Source organism: Oncorhynchus nerka, linkage group LG8 (assembly GCF_034236695.1).
Source record: "Oncorhynchus nerka isolate Pitt River linkage group LG8, Oner_Uvic_2.0, whole genome shotgun sequence".
In the NCBI taxonomy this organism is placed as follows: domain Eukaryota; kingdom Metazoa; phylum Chordata; class Actinopteri; order Salmoniformes; family Salmonidae; genus Oncorhynchus; species Oncorhynchus nerka.
This window is the reverse complement of record NC_088403.1, coordinates 44,994,866-45,005,207: the sequence shown is the minus strand read 5'-3', so window position 1 is coordinate 45,005,207 and position 10,342 is coordinate 44,994,866. Positions and strand designations below refer to the sequence as shown.

General features: G+C 41.8%; 1 protein-coding gene and 13 non-coding genes across 14 annotated transcripts in view; all 14 read left to right on the top strand.

Moving 5' to 3' along the window:
- LOC135572704 (uncharacterized) overlaps nt 1–10,342 on the top strand; it is a 221,963-nt gene that overhangs the window by 106,181 nt on the left and 105,440 nt on the right. The gene's annotated exons all lie outside the window — the stretch shown is intronic.
- On the top strand, nt 504–577 carry trnan-guu (transfer RNA asparagine (anticodon GUU)). The gene has a single exon. It is a non-coding gene; the product is annotated as a tRNA-Asn (tRNA).
- trnan-guu (transfer RNA asparagine (anticodon GUU)) lies at nt 2,559–2,632 on the top strand. The gene has a single exon. It is a non-coding gene; the product is annotated as a tRNA-Asn (tRNA).
- On the top strand, nt 2,822–2,895 carry trnan-guu (transfer RNA asparagine (anticodon GUU)). The gene has a single exon. It is a non-coding gene; the product is annotated as a tRNA-Asn (tRNA).
- trnan-guu (transfer RNA asparagine (anticodon GUU)) lies at nt 3,826–3,899 on the top strand. Its single transcript has one exon. It is a non-coding gene; the product is annotated as a tRNA-Asn (tRNA).
- trnan-guu (transfer RNA asparagine (anticodon GUU)) lies at nt 4,780–4,853 on the top strand. The gene has a single exon. It is a non-coding gene; the product is annotated as a tRNA-Asn (tRNA).
- On the top strand, nt 5,043–5,116 carry trnan-guu (transfer RNA asparagine (anticodon GUU)). Its single transcript has one exon. It is a non-coding gene; the product is annotated as a tRNA-Asn (tRNA).
- On the top strand, nt 5,989–6,062 carry trnan-guu (transfer RNA asparagine (anticodon GUU)). The gene has a single exon. It is a non-coding gene; the product is annotated as a tRNA-Asn (tRNA).
- On the top strand, nt 6,252–6,325 carry trnan-guu (transfer RNA asparagine (anticodon GUU)). Its single transcript has one exon. It is a non-coding gene; the product is annotated as a tRNA-Asn (tRNA).
- On the top strand, nt 6,515–6,588 carry trnan-guu (transfer RNA asparagine (anticodon GUU)). Its single transcript has one exon. It is a non-coding gene; the product is annotated as a tRNA-Asn (tRNA).
- On the top strand, nt 7,461–7,534 carry trnan-guu (transfer RNA asparagine (anticodon GUU)). The gene has a single exon. It is a non-coding gene; the product is annotated as a tRNA-Asn (tRNA).
- trnan-guu (transfer RNA asparagine (anticodon GUU)) lies at nt 7,724–7,797 on the top strand. Its single transcript has one exon. It is a non-coding gene; the product is annotated as a tRNA-Asn (tRNA).
- trnan-guu (transfer RNA asparagine (anticodon GUU)) lies at nt 9,892–9,965 on the top strand. Its single transcript has one exon. It is a non-coding gene; the product is annotated as a tRNA-Asn (tRNA).
- On the top strand, nt 10,155–10,228 carry trnan-guu (transfer RNA asparagine (anticodon GUU)). The gene has a single exon. It is a non-coding gene; the product is annotated as a tRNA-Asn (tRNA).

Genomic DNA, 10,342 nt, shown 5'->3' with positions numbered 1-10,342 from the left:
CCTTTTAATATAATGTTGCGCTGACGAACATTGCACTACATTTTTGCCCTTTTAAGGCCATTCAAAAAGCTAACAAACATTAGAAAACTACAGGTCTACTTCCTTGAAAATGTTGCTGCACTTTTGATGCACGTTAACACAACCATTGGAACAAAGTGTTGTTGTTTCGTAAACTCCATGTTCAGTTGGATGAGAGCACGAATGGCCAGTGATCAAGCGTCAGGGTCAATTACACCACAAGTCTCTGTGGCGCAATTGGTTAGCGCGTTATACTGTTAATCTAAAGGTTGGTGGTTCGAGCCCACCCAGAGACGACAGTTCTCAGTTTGTTGTGCTCCATGATGTGGATGTGACATCCTGAACCTGTAATGAGATTCCTGTTATTTTACCCTGCTGATGGTCAAACCATTGGAACAAAGTGTTGTTGTTTCGTAAACTCCATGTTCAGTTGGATGAGAGCACGAATGGCCAGCGATCAAGCGTCAGGGTCAATCACACCACAAGTCTCTGTGGCGCAATTGGTTAGCGCGTTAGACTGTTAATCTAAAGGTTGGTGGTTCGAGCCCACCCAGGGACGAAAGTTCTCAGTTTGTTTTGCTCCATGATGTGGATATGACAAGTCTCTGTGGTGGAATAGGTTGGCGCGTTAGACTGTTAATTTAAAAGTTGGTGATTTGAGCCCACCCAGGGATGCTGTCTTTCTGTTCCCAGTGATATGGAAGACATTCCTGGCCTTACAGTAAGCCTGCTTTTGACCTGCTGTGTTTCCTGTTGTCACATGTGATTGGTGTGTTGTTGAACCTGAAAGATGACAAGTTACTATACCTACTGGTAAAATGGCTGTCAATGGTCTCTGATCTTCTGTTACTCAATAGCTTGATCATTCTGTGTTCTCCAAGGAACATATAATTTATTCTTATTAATCTGGCTGGTATGACAATGGAAATGGCGTCAATCTGGCATGAAAAACCTTAGCATTTATATTTATCTCGTGAGAAGGACAATGTTGGTCCAGTGTGTTTGTGTGTATATGTACGCCTATACGCCATGAAAGTGACTAGCCACTTCATCATTCTTCCGGAGTCAGTCCCCTAATTATTTTGAATGGGCTTGGCGATTATATATTACGTTTGTGAAAATGCAGTTGTTTAAAATATATATTTATCAGAATATATTTGTGATTGCGGCTGAATTTACTCCTGACAGATGCCTTTTAATATAATGTTGCGCTGACGAACATTGCACTACATTTTTGCCCTTTTAAGGCCATTCAAAAAGCTAACAAACATTAGAAAACTACAGGTCTACTTCCTTGAAAATGTTGCTGCACTTTTGATGCACGTTAACACAACCATTGGAACAAAGTGTTGTTGTTTCGTAAACTCCATGTTCAGTTGGATGAGAGCACGAATGGCCAGTGATCAGTGGGTCAATTACACCACAAGTCTCTGTGGCGCAATTGGTTAGCGTCAAAAGGTTGGTGGTTCGAGCCCACCAGAGAAGTCTCTTATTGGCTCATGATGTGGATGTGACATCCTGAACCTGTAATGAGATTCCTGTTATTTTACTGTGATAAACCATTGGAACAAAGGTTGGTTTCGTCAACTCCATGTTCAGTTGGATGAGAGCAGGCCCACCCAGTCTCTGTGGCGCAATTGGAGCGACAGTTCTCAGTTTGTTGAGCCCACCCAGGGACGAAAGTTCTCCATGATGTGGATATGACAAGTCTCTGTGGTGGAATAGGTTGGCGCGTTAGACTGTTAATTTAAAAGTTGGTGATTTGAGCCCACCCAGGGATGCTGTCTTTCTGTTCCCAGTGATATGGAAGACATTCCTGGCCTTACAGTAAGCCTGCTTTTGACCTGCTGTGTTTCCTGTTGTCACATGTGATTGGTGTGTTGTTGAACCTGAAAGATGACAAGTTACTATACCTACTGGTGGTAAAATGGCTGTCAATGGTCTCTGATCTTCTGTTACTCAATAGCTTGATCATTCTGTGTTCTCCAAGGAACATATAATTTATTCTTATTAATCTGGCTGGTATGACAACGTAAATGATGTCAATCTGGCATGAAAAACCTTAGCATTTATATTTATCTCGTGAGAAGGACAATGTTGGTCCAGTGTGTTTGTGTGTATATGTACGCCTATACGCCATGAAAGTGACTAGCCACTTCATCATTCTTCCGGAGTCAGTCCCCTAATTATTTTGAATGGGCTTGGCGATTATATATTACGTTTGTGAAAATGCAGTTGTTTAAAATATATATTTATCAGAATATATTTGTGATTGCGGCTGAATTTACTCCTGACAGATGCCTTTTAATATAATGTTGCGCTGACGAACATTGCACTACATTTTTGCCCTTTTAAGGCCATTCAAAAAGCTAACAAACATTAGAAAACTACAGGTCTACTTCCTTGAAAATGTTGCTGCACTTTTGATGCACGTTAACACAACCATTGGAACAAAGTGTTGTTGTTTCGTAAACTCCATGTTCAGTTGGATGAGAGCACGAATGGCCAGTGATCAAGCGTCAGGGTCAATTACACCACAAGTCTCTGTGGCGCAATTGGTTAGCGCGTTAGACTGTTAATCTAAAGGTTGGTGGTTCGAGCCCACCCAGAGACGACAGTTCTCAGTTTGTTGTGCTCCATGATGTGGATGTGACATCCTGAACCTGTAATGAGATTCCTGTTATTTTACCCTGCTGATGGTCAAACCATTGGAACAAAGTGTTGTTGTTTCGACAACTCCATGTTCAGTTGGATGAGAGCACGAATGGCCAGCGATCAAGCGTCAGGGTCAATCACACCACAAGTCTCTGTGGCGCAATTGGTTAGCGCGTTAGACTGTTAATCTAAAGGTTGGTGGTTCGAGCCCACCCAGGGACGACAGTTCTCAATTTGTTTTGCTCCATGATGTGGATATGACAAGTCTCTGTGATGGAATAGGTTGGCGCGTTAGACTGTTAATTTAAAAGTTGGTGATTTGAGCCCACCCAGGGATGCTGTCTTTCTGTTCCCAGTGATATGGAAGACATTCCTGGCCTTACAGTAAGCCTGCTTTTGACCTGCTGTGTTTCCTGTTGTCACATGTGATTGGTGTGTTGTTGAACCTGAAAGATAACAAGTTACTATACCTACTGGTAAAATGGCTGTCAATGGTCTCTGATCTTCTGTTACTCAATAGCTTGATCATTCTGTGTTCTCCAAGGAACATATAATTTATTCTTATTAATCTGGCTGGTATGACAATGGAAATGGCGTCAATCTGGCATGAAAAACCTTAGCATTTATATTTATCTCGTGAGAAGGACAATGTTGGTCCAGTGTGTTTGTGTGTATATGTACGCCTATACGCCATGAAAGTGACTAGCCACTTCATCATTCTTCCGGAGTCAGTCCCCTAATTATTTTGAATGGGCTTGGCGATTATATATTACGTTTGTGAAAATGCAGTTGTTTAAAATATATATTTATCAGAATATATTTGTGATTGCGGCTGAATTTACTCCTGACAGATGCCTTTTAATATAATGTTGCGCTGACGAACATTGCACTACATTTTTGCCCTTTTAAGGCCATTCAAAAAGCTAACAAACATTAGAAAACTACAGGTCTACTTCCTTGAAAATGTTGCTGCACTTTTGATGCACGTTAACACAACAAAGTGTTGTTGTTTCATTGGAACAAAGTGTTGTTGTTTCGTTAAACTCCATGTTCAGTTGGATGAGTGGATGCATCCTGAATGGCCAGCTGATCAAACCATTGGAACAAAGTGTTGTTGTTTCAGGTTGGATGAGAGCACAATTCACACCACAAGTCTCTGTGGCGCAATTGGTTAGCGCGTTAGACTGTTAATCTAAAGGTTGGTGGTTCGAGCCCACCCAGGGACGACAGTTCTCAGTTTGTTTTGCTCCATGATGTGGATATGACAAGTCTCTGTGATGGAATAGGTTGGCGCGTTAGACTGTTAATTTAAAAGTTGTGATTTGAGCCCACCCAGGGATGCTGTCTTTCTGTTCCCAGTGATATGGAAGACATTCCTGGCCTTACAGTAAGCCTGCTTTTGACCTGCTGTGTTTCCTGTTGTCACATGTGATTGGTGTGTTGTTGAACCTGAAAGATAACAAGTTACTATACCTACTGGTAAAATGGCTGTCAATGGTCTCTGATCTTCTGTTACTCAATAGCTTGATCATTCTGTGTTCTCCAAGGAACATATAATTTATTCTTATTAATCTGGCTGGTATGACAACGTAAATGATGTCAATCTGGCATGAAAAACCTTAGCATTTATATTTATCTCGTGAGAAGGACAATGTTGGTCCAGTGTGTTTGTGTGTATATGTACGCCTATACGCCATGAAAGTGACTAGCCACTTCATCATTCTTCCGGAGTCAGTCCCCTAATTATTTTGAATGGGCTTGGCGATTATATATTACGTTTGTGAAAATGCAGTTGTTTAAAATATATATTTATCAGAATGATTGCGGCTGATTTGTGATTGCGGCTGAATTTACTCCTGACAGATGCCTTTTAATATAATGTTGCGCTGACGAACATTGCACTACATTTTTGCCCTTTTAAGGCCATTCAAAAAGCTAACAAACATTAGAAAACTACAGGTCTACTTCCTTGAAAATGTTGCTGCACTTTTGATGCACGTTAACACAACCATTGGAACAAAGTGTTGTTGTTTCGTAAACTCCATGTTCAGTTGGATGAGAGCACGAATGGCCAGTGATCAAGCGTCAGGGTCAATTACATCACAAGTCTCTGTGGCGCAATTGGTTAGCGCGTTAGACTGTTAATCTAAAGGTTGGTGGTTCGAGCCCACCCAGAGACGACAGTTCTCAGTTTGTTGTGCTCCATGATGTGGATGTGACATCCTGAACCTGTAATGAGATTCCTGTTATTTTACCCTGCTGATGGTCAAACCATTGGAACAAAGTGTTGTTGTTTCGAAAACTCCATGTTCAGTTGGATGAGAGCACGAATGGCCAGCGATCAAGCGTCAGGGTCAATCACACCACAAGTCTCTGTGGCGCAATTGGTTAGCGCGTTAGACTGTTAATCTAAAGGTTGGTGGTTCGAGCCCACCCAGGGACGACAGTTCTCAATTTGTTTTGCTCCATGATGTGGATATGACAAGTCTCTGTGATGGAATAGGTTGGCGCGTTAGACTGTTAATTTAAAAGTTGGTGATTTGAGCCCACCCAGGGATGCTGTCTTTCTGTTCCCAGTGATATGGAAGACATTCCTGGCCTTACAGTAAGCCTGCTTTTGACCTGCTGTGTTTCCTGTTGTCACATGTGATTGGTGTGTTGTTGAACCTGAAAGATAACAAGTTACTATACCTACTGGTAAAATGGCTGTCAATGGTCTCTGATCTTCTGTTACTCAATAGCTTGATCATTCTGTGTTCTCCAAGGAACATATAATTTATTCTTATTAATCTGGCTGGTATGACAACGTAAATGATGTCAATCTGGCATGAAAAACCTTAGCATTTATATTTATCTCGTGAGAAGGACAATGTTGGTCCAGTGTGTTTGTGTGTATATGTACGCCTATACGCCATGAAAGTGACTAGCCACTTCATCATTCTTCCGGAGTCAGTCCCCTAATTATTTTGAATGGGCTTGGCGATTATATATTACGTTTGTGAAAATGCAGTTGTTTAAAATATATATTTATCAGAATATATTTGTGATTGCGGCTGAATTTACTCCTGACAGATGCCTTTTAATATAATGTTGCGCTGACGAACATTGCACTACATTTTTGCCCTTTTAAGGCCATTCAAAAAGCTAACAAACATTAGAAAACTACAGGTCTACTTCCTTGAAAATGTTGCTGCACTTTTGATGCACGTTAACACAACCATTGGAACAAAGTGTTGTTGTTTCGTAAACTCCATGTTCAGTTGGATGAGAGCACGAATGGCCAGTGATCAAGCGTCAGGGTCAATTACACCACAAGTCTCTGTGGCGCAATTGGTTAGCGCGTTAGACTGTTAATCTAAAGGTTGGTGGTTCGAGCCCACCCAGAGACGACAGTTCTCAGTTTGTTGTGCTCCATGATGTGGATGTGACATCCTGAACCTGTAATGAGATTCCTGTTATTTTACCCTGCTGATGGTCAAACCATTGGAACAAAGTGTTGTTGTTTCGACAACTCCATGTTCAGTTGGATGAGAGCACGAATGGCCAGCGATCAAGCGTCAGGGTCAATCACACCACAAGTCTCTGTGGCGCAATTGGTTAGCGCGTTAGACTGTTAATCTAAAGGTTGGTGGTTTGAGCCCACCCAGAGACGACAGTTCTCAGTTTGTTGTGCTCCATGATGTGGATGTGACATCCTGAACCTGTAATGAGATTCCTGTTATTTTACCCTGCTGATGGTCAAACCATTGGAACAAAGTGTTGTTGTTTCGACAACTCCATGTTCAGTTGGATGAGAGCACGAATGGCCAGCGATCAAGCGTCAGGGTCAATCACACCACAAGTCTCTGTGGCGCAATTGGTTAGCGCGTTAGACTGTTAATCTAAAGGTTGGTGGTTCGAGCCCACCCAGGGACGACAGTTCTCAGTTTGTTTTGCTCCATGATGTGGATATGACAAGTCTCTGTGATGGAATAGGTTGGCGCGTTAGACTGTTAATTTAAAAGTTGGTGATTTGAGCCCACCCAGGGATGCTGTCTTTCTGTTCCCAGTGATATGGAAGACATTCCTGGCCTTACAGTAAGCCTGCTTTTGACCTGCTGTGTTTCCTGTTGTCACATGTGATTGGTGTGTTGTTGAACCTGAAAGATGACAAGTTACTATACCTACTGGTAAAATGGCTGTCAATGGTCTCTGATCTTCTGTTACTCAATAGCTTGATCATTCTGTGTTCTCCAAGGAACATATAATTTATTCTTATTAATCTGGCTGGTATGACAACGTAAATGATGTCAATCTGGCATGAAAAACCTTAGCATTTATATTTATCTCGTGAGAAGGACAATGTTGGTCCAGTGTGTTTGTGTGTATATGTACGCCTATACGCCATGAAAGTGACTAGCCACTTCATCATTCTTCCGGAGTCAGTCCCCTAATTATTTTGAATGGGCTTGGCGATTATATATTACGTTTGTGAAAATGCAGTTGTTTAAAATATATATTTATCAGAATATATTTGTGATTGCGGCTGAATTTACTCCTGACAGATGCCTTTTAATATAATGTTGCGCTGACGAACATTGCACTACATTTTTGCCCTTTTAAGGCCATTCAAAAAGCTAACAAACATTAGAAAACTACAGGTCTACTTCCTTGAAAATGTTGCTGCACTTTTGATGCACGTTAACACAACCATTGGAACAAAGTGTTGTTGTTTCGTAAACTCCATGTTCAGTTGGATGAGAGCACGAATGGCCAGTGATCAAGCGTCAGGGTCAATTACACCACAAGTCTCTGTGGCGCAATTGGTTAGCGCGTTAGACTGTTAATCTAAAGGTTGGTGGTTCGAGCCCACCCAGAGACGACAGTTCTCAGTTTGTTGTGCTCCATGATGTGGATGTGACATCCTGAACCTGTAATGAGATTCCTGTTATTTTACCCTGCTGATGGTCAAACCATTGGAACAAAGTGTTGTTGTTTCGAAAACTCCATGTTCAGTTGGATGAGAGCACGAATGGCCAGCGATCAAGCGTCAGGGTCAATCACACCACAAGTCTCTGTGGCGCAATTGGTTAGCGCGTTAGACTGTTAATCTAAAGGTTGGTGGTTCGAGCCCACCCAGAGACGACAGTTCTCAGTTTGTTGTGCTCCATGATGTGGATGTGACATCCTGAACCTGTAATGAGATTCCTGTTATTTTACCCTGCTGATGGTCAAACCATTGGAACAAAGTGTTGTTGTTTCGACAACTCCATGTTCAGTTGGATGAGAGCACGAATGGCCAGCGATCAAGCGTCAGGGTCAATCACACCACAAGTCTCTGTGGCGAATGTTACGCGTTATTGGTTAGCGCGTTAGACTGTTAATCTAAAGGTTGGTGGTTCGAGCCCACCCAGGGACGACAGTTCTCAGTTTGTTTTGCTCCATGATGTGGATATGACAAGTCTCTGTGATGGAATAGGTTGGCGCGTTAGACTGTTAATTTAAAAGTTGGTGATTTGAGCCCACCCAGGGATGCTGTCTTTCTGTTCCCAGTGATATGGAAGACATTCCTGGCCTTACAGTAAGCCTGCTTTTGACCTGCTGTGTTTCCTGTTGTCACATGTGATTGGTGTGTTGTTGAACCTGAAAGATAACAAGTTACTATACCTACTGGTAAAATGGCTGTCAATGGTCTCTGATCTTCTGTTACTCAATAGCTTGATCATTCTGTGTTCTCCAAGGAACATATAATTTATTCTTATTAATCTGGCTGGTATGACAACGTAAATGATGTCAATCTGGCATGAAAAACCTTAGCATTTATATTTATCTCGTGAGAAGGACAATGTTGGTCCAGTGTGTTTGTGTGTATATGTACGCCTATACGCCATGAAAGTGACTAGCCACTTCATCATTCTTCCGGAGTCAGTCCCCTAATTATTTTGAATGGGCTTGGCGATTATATATTACGTTTGTGAAAATGCAGTTGTTTAAAATATATATTTATCAGAATATATTTGTGATTGCGGCTGAATTTACTCCTGACAGATGCCTTTTAATATAATGTTGCGCTGACGAACATTGCACTACATTTTTGCCCTTTTAAGGCCATTCAAAAAGCTAACAAACATTAGAAAACTACAGGTCTACTTCCTTGAAAATGTTGCTGCACTTTTGATGCACGTTAACACAACCATTGGAACAAAGTGTTGTTGTTTCGTAAACTCCATGTTCAGTTGGATGAGAGCACGAATGGCCAGTGATCAAGCGTCAGGGTCAATTACACCACAAGTCTCTGTGGCGCAATTGGTTAGCGCGTTAGACTGTTAATCTAAAGGTTGGTGGTTCGAGCCCACCCACCCAGGGACGACAGTTCTCAGTTTGTTTTGCTCCATGATGTGGATATGACAAGTCTCTGTGATGGAATAGGTTGGCGCGTTAGACTGTTAATTTAAAAGTTGGTGATTTGAGCCCACCCAGGGATGCTGTCTTTCTGTTCCCAGTGATATGGAAGACATTCCTGGCCTTACAGTAAGCCTGCTTTTGACCTGCTGTGTTTCCTGTTGTCACATGTGATTGGTGTGTTGTTGAACCTGAAAGATAACAAGTTACTATACCTACTGGTAAAATGGCTGTCAATGGTCTCTGATCTTCTGTTACTCAATAGCTTGATCATTCTGTGTTCTCCAAGGAACATATAATTTATTCTTATTAATCTGGCTGGTATGACAATAAATGATGTCAATCTGGCATGAAAAACCTTAGCATTTATATTTATCTCGTGAGAAGGACAATGTTGGTCCAGTGTGTTTGTGTGTATATGTACGCCTATACGCCATGAAAGTGACTAGCCACTTCATCATTCTTCCGGAGTCAGTCCCCTAATTATTTTGAATGGGCTTGGCGATTATATATTACGTTTGTGAAAATGCAGTTGTTTAAAATATATATTTATCAGAATATATTTGTGATTGCGGCTGAATTTACTCCTGACAGATGCCTTTTAATATAATGTTGCGCTGACGAACATTGCACTACATTTTTGCCCTTTTAAGGCCATTCAAAAAGCTAACAAACATTAGAAAACTACAGGTCTACTTCCTTGAAAATGTTGCTGCACTTTTGATGCACGTTAACACAACCATTGGAACAAAGTGTTGTTGTTTCGTAAACTCCATGTTCAGTTGGATGAGAGCACGAATGGCCAGTGATCAAGCGTCAGGGTCAATTACACCACAAGTCTCTGTGGTGCAATTGGTTAGCGCGTTAGACTGTTAATCTAAAGGTTGGTGGTTCGAGCCCACCCAGAGACGACAGTTCTCAGTTTGTTGTGCTCCATGATGTGGATGTGACATCCTGAACCTGTAATGAGATTCCTGTTATTTTACCCTGCTGATGGTCAAACCATTGGAACAAAGTGTTGTTGTTTCGAAAACTCCATGTTCAGTTGGATGAGAGCACGAATTGCCAGCGATCAAGCGTCAGGGTCAATCACACCACAAGTCTCTGTGGCGCAATTGGTTAGCGCGTTAGACTGTTAATCTAAAGGTTGGTGGTTCGAGCCCACCCAGAGACGACAGTTCTCAGTTTGTTGTGCTCCATGATGTGGATGTGACATCCTGAACCTGTAATGAGATTCCTGTTATTTTACCCTGCTGATGGTCAAACCATTGGAACAAAGTGTTGTTGT